Below are 13,131 nucleotides of genomic sequence, written 5' to 3' on the forward strand. Positions count from 1 at the left end.
ATTGAGTGCCAGTGTTATTGTTCCATTTAATGTGTTCCAGCAATTTATTTACTGATTAAACCCTATGCGATGACTTAGACGCAACTTTGTCGTGGCTGTACAACTAAAAAGCAGTTAAATTGCTTCACGTAACTACAATTAACAATTTAGTGGGACTTACTAATGCATGGAACTTGGAAAGATGTGATTTAGGATAATTATGGACTTCTATGGCAGTATATCTATCAATGCCTACGGAAGCAAATAAATCTGATTGCAGAAGCTCCACGCAACATTTAAGCATGGCTGTGACTGCATCCCTTTCTCCTTGCATGGAAATTGTCTAAATATTTGAATTAAATGTTTGTTTAAGTTGTGCATCAGATCTAGTTTTTCAGAAATGCTAAGAAGAGAAAGCATATATCATAATAGCTATATTTATAATAAAGAAAAGATAAAAAAGAGAGATAGGAACCTCAGCTCATATAAGATATACCGAAGCACTGTTACCCTAATGAAATGTTAAGTTCTTAGTATTTCATATATCTTTTCTCTAAGGTGCAACCCATAATCTAGTTCTTTAATTTCCTTTCTCATTGGCTAGGTTTTTTAGCTCTATTATTCGTTTACTAAAATTCACACTACTAAGGGAAGGTAAATCAAGCTCGGAGTCATATGTTTTTTGTTTTTTCTTTTTCTTTTCATTTTTTTTTGAAAAATAGGTCATGAGACCTTTTCATTGAGCTTAAAGCAGATTACAAGAGAAGTCAGGAGGTGGATCAATCCACTCCTTACAAACCCAATTGGTTAAAGCACAACCAGCTAAGTTGTTTGCCACAAGATTGTTACATTTACTAGCGTAACAGATCCTAATAGAAGTAGATTCTCTAATCCACTTAAGGTAGTCATTAGTGAGAGGGGAAATTACCCAGTCTATCTAGTATTCATCCCTACAATTAATCATGTTTACCAGATTGAGATAGTCACCAAATAGCCAGATCGTTCTCCCATTTGCCCTTGTGAGAGATTCTTTGATTAATGAGTGAAGCGCCTATACTCCACCATGCAAAGTACTGTGACAATTTTCGAAGAAGAGAGCTTTCCCTAGGCGAATGTCCAAGGGAAAAACCAAAAGGGTGAAGCCGACGCCACCCTCGTTCGAGCCCCTCTATGCATCATCCGATCATCCATAGAGGAGGTGGAGGCAATAGACTGCATTGAGGGATCTGATGTATTCGGTAGTGATGGAGCCTCTGTTTGAGTAGAATCTACCGTAGCGATAACGTGTCGAGGACAAGATTTTTCGCTCCAAAAGTAAGCTTGTTCCTTGACATCCAAATGCTCCAAAGAATATTGAAATAGTAAGCAATGACTTTGTAGTCCTTCAATGTTGATGTAACAATAGTAATCCAATCTTCAAATGTAATGGTAGCATTGCTTGATCTTAGACCTAGTTTGTTGATAAACCACACCACCCTTGCAAAGTTGCATTGGAGGAAACATGCTCTAAAGATTCAGGTTCACTAGAATAGAACGGACAAGTAGAGTCAATTTCCTTGCTTCTGTAATGAAGAACCTGTCTGACCGAAAGGGCCCCAACCAAGAAGTTCTTAGATGAACATCTTCACTCTCAGCAGGGTAGCTTTGTTGTTCCATATTAGCTTTGGAAGACTTTGTGCACGTGTCAAGGAGGAGGAGCTCAACCAACTTCCGTTAGAGAGAGAATAGTAAGCATATTTGGAGGTGAAATTCCCCTTGGGCAATGGCTTCTAGATAAGGCGGTCCTTCTTGTCCATGAAGATACTAGTAAGGTTCTATAGATCAAGGTTATCTCTTCTAGGAAAAAGAGCGAGTTGACTAGGTGCAAATTCCACTCATTTCCAAAGATTAGATCCTTGACTGTTAGGCTCACTAAGATAGAAGGGTGAAGTTGGCATGTCGGAAACTAGAGCCAAGGATCAAAATGAGGATGAATAGAGTCTCCTTTTTCAATCTCCTATATCACATTCTTCCTAAATTGAGATCTGAGACTTAAGATGGCCGACCAAGACCAAGTTGAGCGCTGTGATTTTTGGCCTCCTAGAAGGAGCAGTTCGGGATGGAGCTTAGCATATACTTCATTAGGATCGTTCTTTAAAAGAGCTCTAGAATATCTTGTTGCTGCCATATAATAAACCGGGATGGAGCCTAGCAGAATCTTCACTAGGATTGTTCTTCTAGCTTGAGAGAGGATCTTAAACTTCCAATCAACTAGCTTCACAAGGACTTTCTCAATCACAAAGTTGTACTTTGATCTATGGGCCTAGAGGGGATTATCCAAATGTTTATGTCCCAAGAGAAGAGTTCGTGCTCTTAGGTTTTGATTCACCTCGTTTTGACCTCTTAGCTTGACACAGCACCATACCTATCAAGGATGCTACTCAATTGCTTAGCCTTGGCAGCGTTAGCTTTATCGAAGATGAGCAAGTTGTTTGCATAAAGAAGATGGGTTAAAGCAGGAGCGCCTCGAGCAAGTTTGATCCCTCTATATCTTTTGAGGTTGTGAGCCTCTTTGAGAAGAATTGAAATCATATTGGATCCAATAATAAAGAGGAATGGCGAGAGGGAACATCCTTGTCGCAATCCCCGGGCAGGAGTGAAGCTGCAACTTGGTTTGCCATTAACGATGACCTCAAAGGTTGCCAAAGTGATGCACCCCATGATCAGGCGATTGAATTGAGTAAGAAACCCATGAAACTTGAGATGGTCCTCAAGGAAGCTCCATTCGATTCTATCGAATGCTTTTGAAATATCAGCTTTCAAAATGAAGTAACTAGCTTTACTCTTCGAGGTCTTTAAAAAGTTAACCACCTCTTGAACAATGATGTGATTGTCAACTATTTGTCTTCCAAGCACAAAAGCAGTTTGGTTAGGAGCAATGATATTAGGGAGCAATTTTTTCATCTTGTCGGCCAAGATTTTCGCAATAGTCTTATAAAAGACATTATAAAGACTAATAGGGTGAAATCTCTCACAAAAGTTGTGTCAACTCTTTTTGCAATTAGTACTATGGATGAATGGTTTATTCCTTGATCCAAGCCCTCAGAGTTAAAGAAATTTTTTATAGAGAAGGCCAGTTTCATAACATCCCAAGAAAACTAAAAAAAAAACATCTAGCATTAAAGTCGTCTAGTCCCAGGGCTTTATCAGGCCCAAAACTCATAAGAGTGGCTTCTATTTCTTCATTAGAAGGGCAAGCCGCGAGCTCATCAATGGCCTCTTTAGGGATTTTTTGGACCTCAATGGGGAAGTTTGTGAAGATAGTGTTCAACTCAGCTGGGTTTGAGAAAGTAAAGATTTCCTTAAAATGATCGACAAAAGCCTTTGTTATGCCATCAGGGGTGTAGACCCAATCACTTGAGGCTAGCTTGGGACTTGAGATTAAGTTTTTGCAATGCTTGGTTGAAGTAGAAGCATGAAAGAATTTAGTGTTACGATCTCTGCATTTTAGCCATTCAGTTCTGGCTTTTTTTTTTCCAAAAGATTTCCTCCTTGAGGTAAAGGTCCTCAAGGAGGGAACTGAGGCCATTTTCCTTAGCTTGTCAATGGTAGTCGGACCCAATTGAAGACTGATGAGTTTATGCTCTAATTCTTTGATTTGAGAGGAGAGATAACCGACATCTTTTTTTTTGCCTAGCTATAAATATGGTTTGCTAACTTGACTAGGTTGCCTAAGAGGGTGGTAGTTGGGTTAAAAAATTTCCTCCAAGAACTTCTATAGAATGCTTGATAAGATTCAACCCTGAACTACCAATTTTCCACTCTAAACTTCTAGTAGAAAGTTTAAAAGATGGGAGAGTTTTCAGTAATAATGGGTTATGATCTGAGGACACCGCTGGAAGGTGGAGGATTTAAGCCAAGGGGAAGAGGCAGGACTAGGTGAGAGTAGCTAGGACAAGGTCTAGCCACTCCTGGATGAGAGAATTACAAGCTCTTCTATTGGACTAGGTCTAAGCTAGCCATGAGAAACCTAGATCGATGAGCTCTGCCTTGGCGATGTGATTAGCAAATCTTTTTAGTTGAGAATGGCAATTGGCAGACCCACCCTCATTTTCGGAGGGACTACTAATGTAATTGTTTGCATACAGAGGAAGATCCCTATTTGTGAGGAAGTTGATTCTATGCCAGAGAGATAGAGAGAGGTTGCCTTTTACGGTGGAGATTACCGTAAATACTACCTAAGAACCAATTATTATTGCCAGACTATAACGTTCCCACTCGGCATAGGCACATGCATGCCCACACGCCCATATGGCATGCGCGACGCACGTGATAGGTCAGGCGAGACCCGTCACGCACAGATACACTCCTGTGCACATATAATTATGACATCATTAAATAAAACTCGCTAACATATCCATGTTCACATAATCTATCACTAGATAAATCATACTATCAACTAAATAAACCTATTAACATATGAATAGCTAAGTCCACAATAATATACACTAGACCACTATATAATCTGGCAGGATCTATATAGGCCACGATAAACCATAAAGATACAACTAAAACAACTAATACAAGAGTACATTATGATTCGTCCTGTGTTATACAAATTATCGTCTAATACAAAAGAGTACAAATATCAGATACTAGTACAACTCAATTTCTATATAAATTATCATCTATATCATCTCGCATCTATAGCTCACCTCATTATCGTTCTAAAATATCTTCTCAAGATATCTCAAGTCGCTATCACATACCACATATCTAAGGGGGTTAGAGAAAAAAATAAAGAGAGTCTGACTATAAGCAAAAAGCTCAGTGAGTAGACCTTATTCTCGAATTAGTGATGCCAAACAAAAATAGAGAGTAAATCATATACTAGATAATATGAATCACATAGGAATATCATGTCATGAATGAGTATATGAATATATCCTCAACAATATATAAATATATAGTAGATATCATGTCATAACTGATCAAAGTAAATAATTCTCGACAATGTATAAACAAATCTCAAGTATAACATATGATGCATGCCGACAATGATCATACTATGATATCAAATGCAACCATATATAATATATATTGACTACTCGATAATTAAGTAATCAAATAATAATAAAATTATAGGCATTTCTCAATATCTTAGTCATCAATGTCATCTTTGTATGCCATCATCATACTTGACTACTATGCATAGTCAATACCTGGTACCTAGTCTCAACATCATGCCCGAAGGCTCAGAGCATACTTTGTCACTTGCAAGGAGTATCTCAAATATAACCATACATGCGACCCGCTAGGGTATCAATATCCATCCAGACCGAACACCCTTTTAACTGACAGAAATACGTGAAGATAACTCGCCACATATGTCCTAGCGAACGGAATATGTCCGAATGTCTGCTGCGCTAATAACCTCGGACGTAAGGCCATAAAATCACGAATATGTCGAGCGATCAATTATCCACCAAACGCGTCCTAACTCTCACGCCCACTCGAGTATCCTCACACTTTCTATCAACTATCTTATCAATCAAATTTTATGCATTCCTTTTACATGATAGATCATATGCATATATCCAATACGATAACAAGTCAATGCATAACAGGAATTTAGATAGAATACGAATCAAGAGAAAAATGATGCAATGTAGTCTCCAACCATATAGTCAACACATGCATACCCATGCTAATCTATCACATGCATACTCATGCTATAAATCAACTGGACATAAAATTATAATAGTATAGTCATCTCTAATCATCTCTATTTATTATCATCATACTCATATCTAAAATCAGCCTAATTACATGCAAGATAAAATGTGCTCGATTGCAATCATTTGTAGATAAAGTCATATAATCATGCTGGAGGCCAAACCATGGATATACATAATATATAATATAACCTATTTTGAGAAAGAAGTCTAGGGGATAAGATTACTCATTTTAGATCAAAAGACGCAAACCACGTATCCCTCACATCCGTCAATCAACTGAGTGACAACTCATCGCTAGCAAGGTCCATGTGGACTCAAATAATGGGGTTTGAAGTCTGAAAATATTTAAGTCGCATTACTTAGTCGTTTATCCAATTAGAATTAGTTCAAATAGAATATACAAATTTGTTAGATTTAAAATCATTTCTTTTATTTTGTACATAACCAGATTTACATTATAGGTGCGATTCAAATACCAAAACAAATTATCATCATAAAATGCTAGTTATAACATAAGGAGAAAGGTTTGTTTCTTTTTATTTAAAATATTCTAAATATATAATTATAAAGTAAAAGCTAAATAATTATAAATAAGATATAAATATAGATAAAATTAATTTGATAATAAATTTTATAATTCTTACTCTATCTTGATTAATCAAAAATATATAGTATTTACTTAATTATGCAAAATAATCAAAAATTTAATTAATTAATTAATAAGAGTTGTATCTTATTCTACACACAATAGTATACAATAAATTGTTAAAATTACTTAAAATGCATGTATTATGAATATTAGTACATAAATCTAATATAAATGAATAAATAAATATAAGTATTACCTATATTTATGCGCAGTAGTTATAACCTAATTAATCATTAATTATATGAATTATAATTAATAATTATCATGTTGAAGAATATATATTGTTATGAAAATAATTAATGTCTAAATAATTTATCTACATTAATTAAGAAAGCAATACCTAACTAAATAAATAAACAAACATAAAATAAAATAAATAATAAAAGCAATGTCACCAGTGTTGGGCTCGGCCCAGTACTGGATGGGATCAGCATTGTTGCAGAAAGAGAATGAGAAGAAGGAGAAGAAGCTGAGGAAGAAGAAGAAAGAAAGAAGAAAGAAGAAGAAGAAGAAGAAGAAGAAGAAGACGAGGAGAAGAGGAGAAGAGAAGAAGAAGGGAAGGGGAAGGAGAGCAGGGAAGGAAGGTCGGATTCGGACTAATGAGGAGGGTACCGGCCATTGCTAGCCAGCCAGCCAACGACCGGTCTCTCGCCGACAGCTCAGCTCTGGCGAATCTGAGCCTAAGTGAGAGAATGAGAGATAGAGAGAAAAAAAATAGGGAGAGAGAGGGAGAGAGGAGAAGGAAGGGGAAGAGGGACCACCGATCGCTTCTTGGCGATGGGTTGGGTGGTCGAAGGCGATGGTAGTAGGGAGAAAGAGAGGGAGAGAGAGATAGAGAGAGAAATAAAAAAAGAGAGAGGGAGAGAGAGATAGAGAGAGATAAAAGAAGGAAGAGGATGAAGGAGGAGGAGGCTCACCGGTGTTGATAGCACAATGGTGGAAGCGACGGCGATGGTCCGAAGTGGCCGGTGTTGGCATATCGAGATAGGGAAGCTTAAGAGAGAAGAATGAGAGAGAGAGAGAGAGAGAGCATTTGAGAGGGAGAGATAGATAAAGAGAGAGGCGGCAGCGAAAATGGGCAGCGGCTACAGGGGGGCCTGCCCCAGGCAGCTGGCGAAAGCCGATTGGCTGCGGCAACGGCAGCTAAGGCATGTGGTACCCTCCACGCAATCTGCTCATGCAGCTTGCATGGGCACGAGGCCGACCACACACGTCGTGCCCAAAATTTTTTAATTAATTAATTATTATTATTATTATTTAGGACAGGTTGTTACACATACTATCCTTTGATAACTGCAAAAATGGAGGAGCTAGAGTCCTCTAAAATATTTGCACCGGCGTATTATCGTCCCATAACAGCCAGAGCCAGCCGACTCTTCCTTATTAGCTGACAATATGATGGATTTTGAGAGGAAGAGAGGACATAAATTTCTTTACCTTGTTAATTTCAAAAATTTTAAACTAACAAAACTTGAAGAACTAAAACTTTCATAAGCTAAAATTTTAAAATAACAAAAATACATAATAAATAAGTTTTAGACAAAGAGGTTTCCATGAGTTATAGTAATTTTATTGGACTTAAGACAAATTTTTTGGACTATAAGGGAGCAATTAACTAATTATTTTAATCATGGCCAGTAGTAGCATATTTTATAGAGTAAGGACTTTTTTTCGAAATCATCTTTGGGCGAATCATTCTCTCCCTATTCCATTCATTGATGACTCATTACTAGGAGCTCCTTCTATTGAGTCCTAAAATCTTGTGATTCATCTTATTAATCTTTTTAGAAGAGATTAGGGATTTACTCTAACTACGGTTCATTAAGAAAATGAAATATATAATTATATGTACAAGATAAAAAAAATTAAATATAGAGTTGCGTAAAAAAAAATCTATTTTGTAAAACATTCTCACTTGAGCTGTATTTATTTGAGATAGTATTTGAACCGTTTTTTCCGTTGAAGATTCTCGTATTACGTTTCTTCAAAATTGGCCAAAAAAATTGGGATTTGTTGCTAATTTATATTTAGAAGGGATTTTAATCTTCTTGCGCTGATCCTAATAATCACCATGGAGAAAGGATTAAAAATTATATTGGACTGATGAAGATAGTTGTCAACGATGAAGTTGGTGTACATGTAGTATAGAAAGATATGAAATAGATTCTATCTCCACAAAGACGTTTAGCTATAAATTCAATGATTCTGAAGTCTACCTGAACATATTATTGAATAAAATCTATATCGATCTATGTATAAGATTTAGAATACTGAGAAAATAGGAATCATACTTGTACTTTTCATCTTTAATTCTTTCTAATTTTTAAGAAAAAAAGAAGAAGAGATCAAGTACCTCTTTCTCTCAACTGATGACTTTCAATGGGGCAAGCAAATGAAAGTTTTGGAGTTAAAATAGAGCATATCATATATATATGTATAATAAACTAATTAGTCAACCCATTATGAGCTTGTATTGGATCTAATAAGGCTTGCATTGCGTCACTCAACCACATTAGAGAATAATAAGTGCTCATAAGCCTAATTAGAGATCACTTAATAATATTACTTAATCATATGTCTTAAAAATCAATTTTGTTCAACCATGTTTTCCAAATCCATATTTATATCAACTAATGGGATAGAAATATAATATTCCCATTATATCATCCTCTCTACAGTTTTGTTATATTGTTGAATAAGATGTATATATACATATATATAAATACTAGCACACTATCACTTCAATGGTAATTTCAGCATTTAACAACCACTAAGCTCTAATGAATGACGAGACTTGCTATGAAATTCTAACATTCTCCCATTTGAGTGACATCAATTGTAATTAACAAACTATAGTAATAGTATTAGTATTGGTTTAAAAAAGAAGAAATAAATAATAAAATAAAATCTCGTGTTAAATAATTTTTTTGTTAAATAAAAACTAAATGTGGCCATAGTGAAAAAAACATGATTAGGAGATAGCACTTTAGATACAATCCAATCTAATATAGTCATTATCTGTAGATCATAATAATTTTTATATCATAATCGACATAGGACAATTCATGATTATAAAGATAATAATTTCTATCGACGTGGATCGAGATGTGGTAGTATAGCAAGAAAATAGCATTACAAATTGTGATATTCAATTACATTATTTTCATTATCGATCCTCAAAATAATTTCTTTTCCACAATATGCTTCAACAATAAGTTTGAAAAACCACACCAACATCAATAATAACCTAGTATGCCTCTAAACATATCTCGAGATTGTCTATAATGATGTCAATAAAAGCATACACCATTAACAAATTAGTCATACCTAAGATAGACATCATATCTTAAGATTTTGCATAATATGACATGTCATAGTTTGATGTACACATATGATACTAAATGATATTACCAATACTAGCTACTAATATAGAATATCATAAATGGATATATCACAAACATAGCAATGATAAAACTAAAACTATATTAATACTATGTTAGTAATAAAATAAACTCTAACTAATCAAATACATCAAATTTATATTAAGGAAAGCTAAGGTTAATTTTTTTTCTAAATAGGCTATTATAGGCGCAATGTTTAGCCCTATTATAACCTGTTTCTTAGGAGGATTGATTTAATTGTCCAATTTATATTATTAAAAAATTGTCATTTTTACCTTTAATTAGGTTTCTACACCACAGTTTTATATCCAAGGAATATAAATTGTTATTATTTATTTATAGCCGCAAAAAAAAATTAGAAGGGTGATTTGCATGAAATACACATGCGGTTTTGATTTTTATCACTTTGAGCCCACTTAAACTTTTCGTTACAAGTCAGGTTCTTCTATCTTTGTTTTTTATCAAATTAACTATTAGGAACATAAAGAAATGTTATCATACTCTTCTTCTACTTATCTTCTTTCTTCTGCCACTCATCTTTTTCCTTTTCTTCTTTCTTTCTATACTCTAATATGCTAGCTTGAAATAATTTATTTATCAAAATAGGAAAAAAAGAAATGGGAAGATAAAGATGGTAGGTATTGCATTAAAATAGTCCACTGATACACCTAAAACAATCTACCAAATTTATGGCAAACCTCATTCTGGTGTATGGCAAACCTAAAACCTCTCTCTCCTTCTTTCTATCCCTCTCTCGTACTACGCTCTATCTCTCCCTCTTTCTTAGTTTCTCTCTCTTCCTTTACTTAAACCTTCCATCACCATCACCCACCACCTCCTCTCACCGACACCACCACAGCTCCACCCAGAGCCACCTTCAACCCTCTTCTTCCCCTCTGTTCACTTATCTATCTCTCTCCCTATCTCTCCTCACCTCGGCCACCTTCCTTCTTTCTTACCTTTCTTTTCCTTTCCTCCTCCAGCTACTGTGCCATCGCATTGCTAGGCAGCCGCCACGGCCCAGCTTCGTCCTCCTCCTCCTCACTTTTTCTTTCTCCTTCCTCTCTTTTGGGCTGCTGGCTACAGCACAAGGCCGAACCCAACATTGTATAGTCTTTGCTTCTTTTTCTTTATTTCCTTATTTAGTTAATTTTCTTTTATTCCCTTTAATTTAAATATTGCAGTGGATTAGATAACTAATCATTTTAATAATTATTTAAAAGCTTAGGTAAATAAAGTACTTATGTCATGCCTCTATTTATGTTGCTAAATCTTAGACGTGTGATATCTAGTAGCAAGTTAGAAATCGTAACAGACAATTCATAACAAAGAGAAAATTAGCTATAAGTAAGTGGTATACGTGATAATTTATATGGGAGTTGAGTTATACTGATATTATATATTTGTATCAATTATATTAAATTATACTTTATTTGTATACCAAGAAATATTAAATAGGTTTACTTATATTTTTATTCATATATTAGTCGTAAACTTAGTGGTTTTTTGTGCCATGTGGATCTTGTTATATTATATAGTTGTCTAGTATTGTTAGTGTAAATTTAGATATTTATATGTTAAAATTGAATTATAACATGATTTACTTTTGAGATGAATTATTTTGAGTACAAGTTTATTTTTATGTTAATGTCCACTTGTCATGTCACAGATATCACATTTGCTAGGGGCGAGTATTACTAGGGCTGTCAAGCTTGATGAGCAGCTCAGGCTTAGCTCAAGCTCGGTTCGACTGAAGCTCGAGTTCGGCTCGGTTCAACCAAAGCTGAGCTGAGCCCGAGCCATTAAATGTAGCTCGAAAATAATATCGAGCTGAGTCTGAGCTAGAGCCGCTCGCTCAGGCTTGGCTCGAAATTATATATATATATATATATATATTCAATAGGCTAAGAGGACAACCCCTCTTAGATACTTACACCTCCAATCTCCTCTAATCTCTCTTGCATCGGAGATAAGGAGGAAGAGGAAAAGAGACGGCGGCGTAGCTAGCCATAGTGCATGTTAGCTTCTACCGCAACTATGAGAAGACCTTCAAGAAGCCTCGTCGCCCATACGAGAAGGAGTGGCTCGACGCTGAGTTGAAGCTAGTCGGAGAGTACGAACTATGATGCAAGCGCGAGTTGTGGAGAGTCCAATATGCTCTAAGCCGCATCCGTAATGCCACAAGGGAGCTTCTCACCTTCGACGAGAAGAATCCTCGTCGTATCTTTGAGGGAGAGGCTTTACTGTGGCGCATGAATCATTATGGACTTCTCAATAAGGAACAAAACAAGCTCGATTACGTTCTTGCCCTCATCATTAAGACCGGGATGGCGAAGTCTATTCACCATGCCAGGGTGCTCATTAGGCAGCGCCACATTAAGGTGAGGGTCAAGTTGTGAACATTCTAGAGTTGATTCTGAGAAACACTTAGACTTTTCTCTCTCAAGTCCTCTTGATGGAGGTCGTCCCGAAAGAGTGAAGTGAAAGAACCAGAAGGCTGCAGCCAAGAAGGCAGCAAGTGGTGAGGGTGACCAAGAAGATGGAGCGAGCATCTAGTACTAGATATGTAGCAACTAAGCTATAAGTTAGATATCAATTTTTTGTTTTTAAAATTTTCATACTTTGGATGAGTTTTTTTTCTCATTACACCTCCATGCCTAGCCCCTACTTGCCTAGCCTCATAACTACAGCCCATTACTTCTTTTCTTTCCCATCAATCACCAATTGCCAATTTCCCATTTTCCAAGCACCACTTTTTTTTTTAATAATATCCTTCATTTCCACCTTTTACTATCATACATTGGTCAACCGACTCGACTCGATAGGCTTAGTTTTGCTCGGGCTCACCTTAAATAAAGCTTAATAATAGGCTCAATTCAATCTTGAACTCAGCTCAAATTGAGTTGAGCCAAGTCTGAGCCTATTATTTCGGCTCAAAATTAATTTGGAGCCGAGCTGAGCTTTCGCCAACTGGCTGAGGCTCAGCTCATTTACACCCCTAGGTGTTATACATATAGTATAGACGCACTGAAAATAACCGGTTAGTATACAGGATCAGAACTAGCTCAGTGAAAAGTGGACCCAAATTGAGTCCCACTTGCTTGCGTTCTGGTTATTGCTCATGGACATAGCCTATAGGAAAGAAAAGTATGGCACTTCCCATATGATTATATGTTTGAATAAATTTATAATCCAATAGAAAAGAAGAGTATTGCACTTCCCACCTTGAGATATGATTATCTCTTCTTTTATTCTCTCTTATCCTTCCCTACAGGCTGCAGACCTTGTCTTACTTAATCTTTCTCTTCTCCGTTCTTTCTCTTACTACAACTCCTTTGGACCATTCGACCCATAACCACAAATGACTCTCCAAAGTTCTTTCTTC

The 13,131-nt window shown here is 36.1% G+C and overlaps 1 pseudogene; it reads left to right on the top strand.

Moving 5' to 3' along the window:
- The first annotated feature begins 11,406 nt into the window (after nucleotides 1-11,406).
- On the top strand, nucleotides 11,407-12,302 carry LOC140797670 (small ribosomal subunit protein uS4y-like; annotated as a pseudogene).
- Nucleotides 12,303-13,131: the final 829 nt, after the last annotated feature.

This window comes from Typha latifolia, chromosome 11, assembly GCF_019914945.1.
Source record: "Typha latifolia isolate L0001 chromosome 11, TyphaL0001v2, whole genome shotgun sequence".
Lineage (NCBI taxonomy): Eukaryota > Viridiplantae > Streptophyta > Magnoliopsida > Poales > Typhaceae > Typha > Typha latifolia.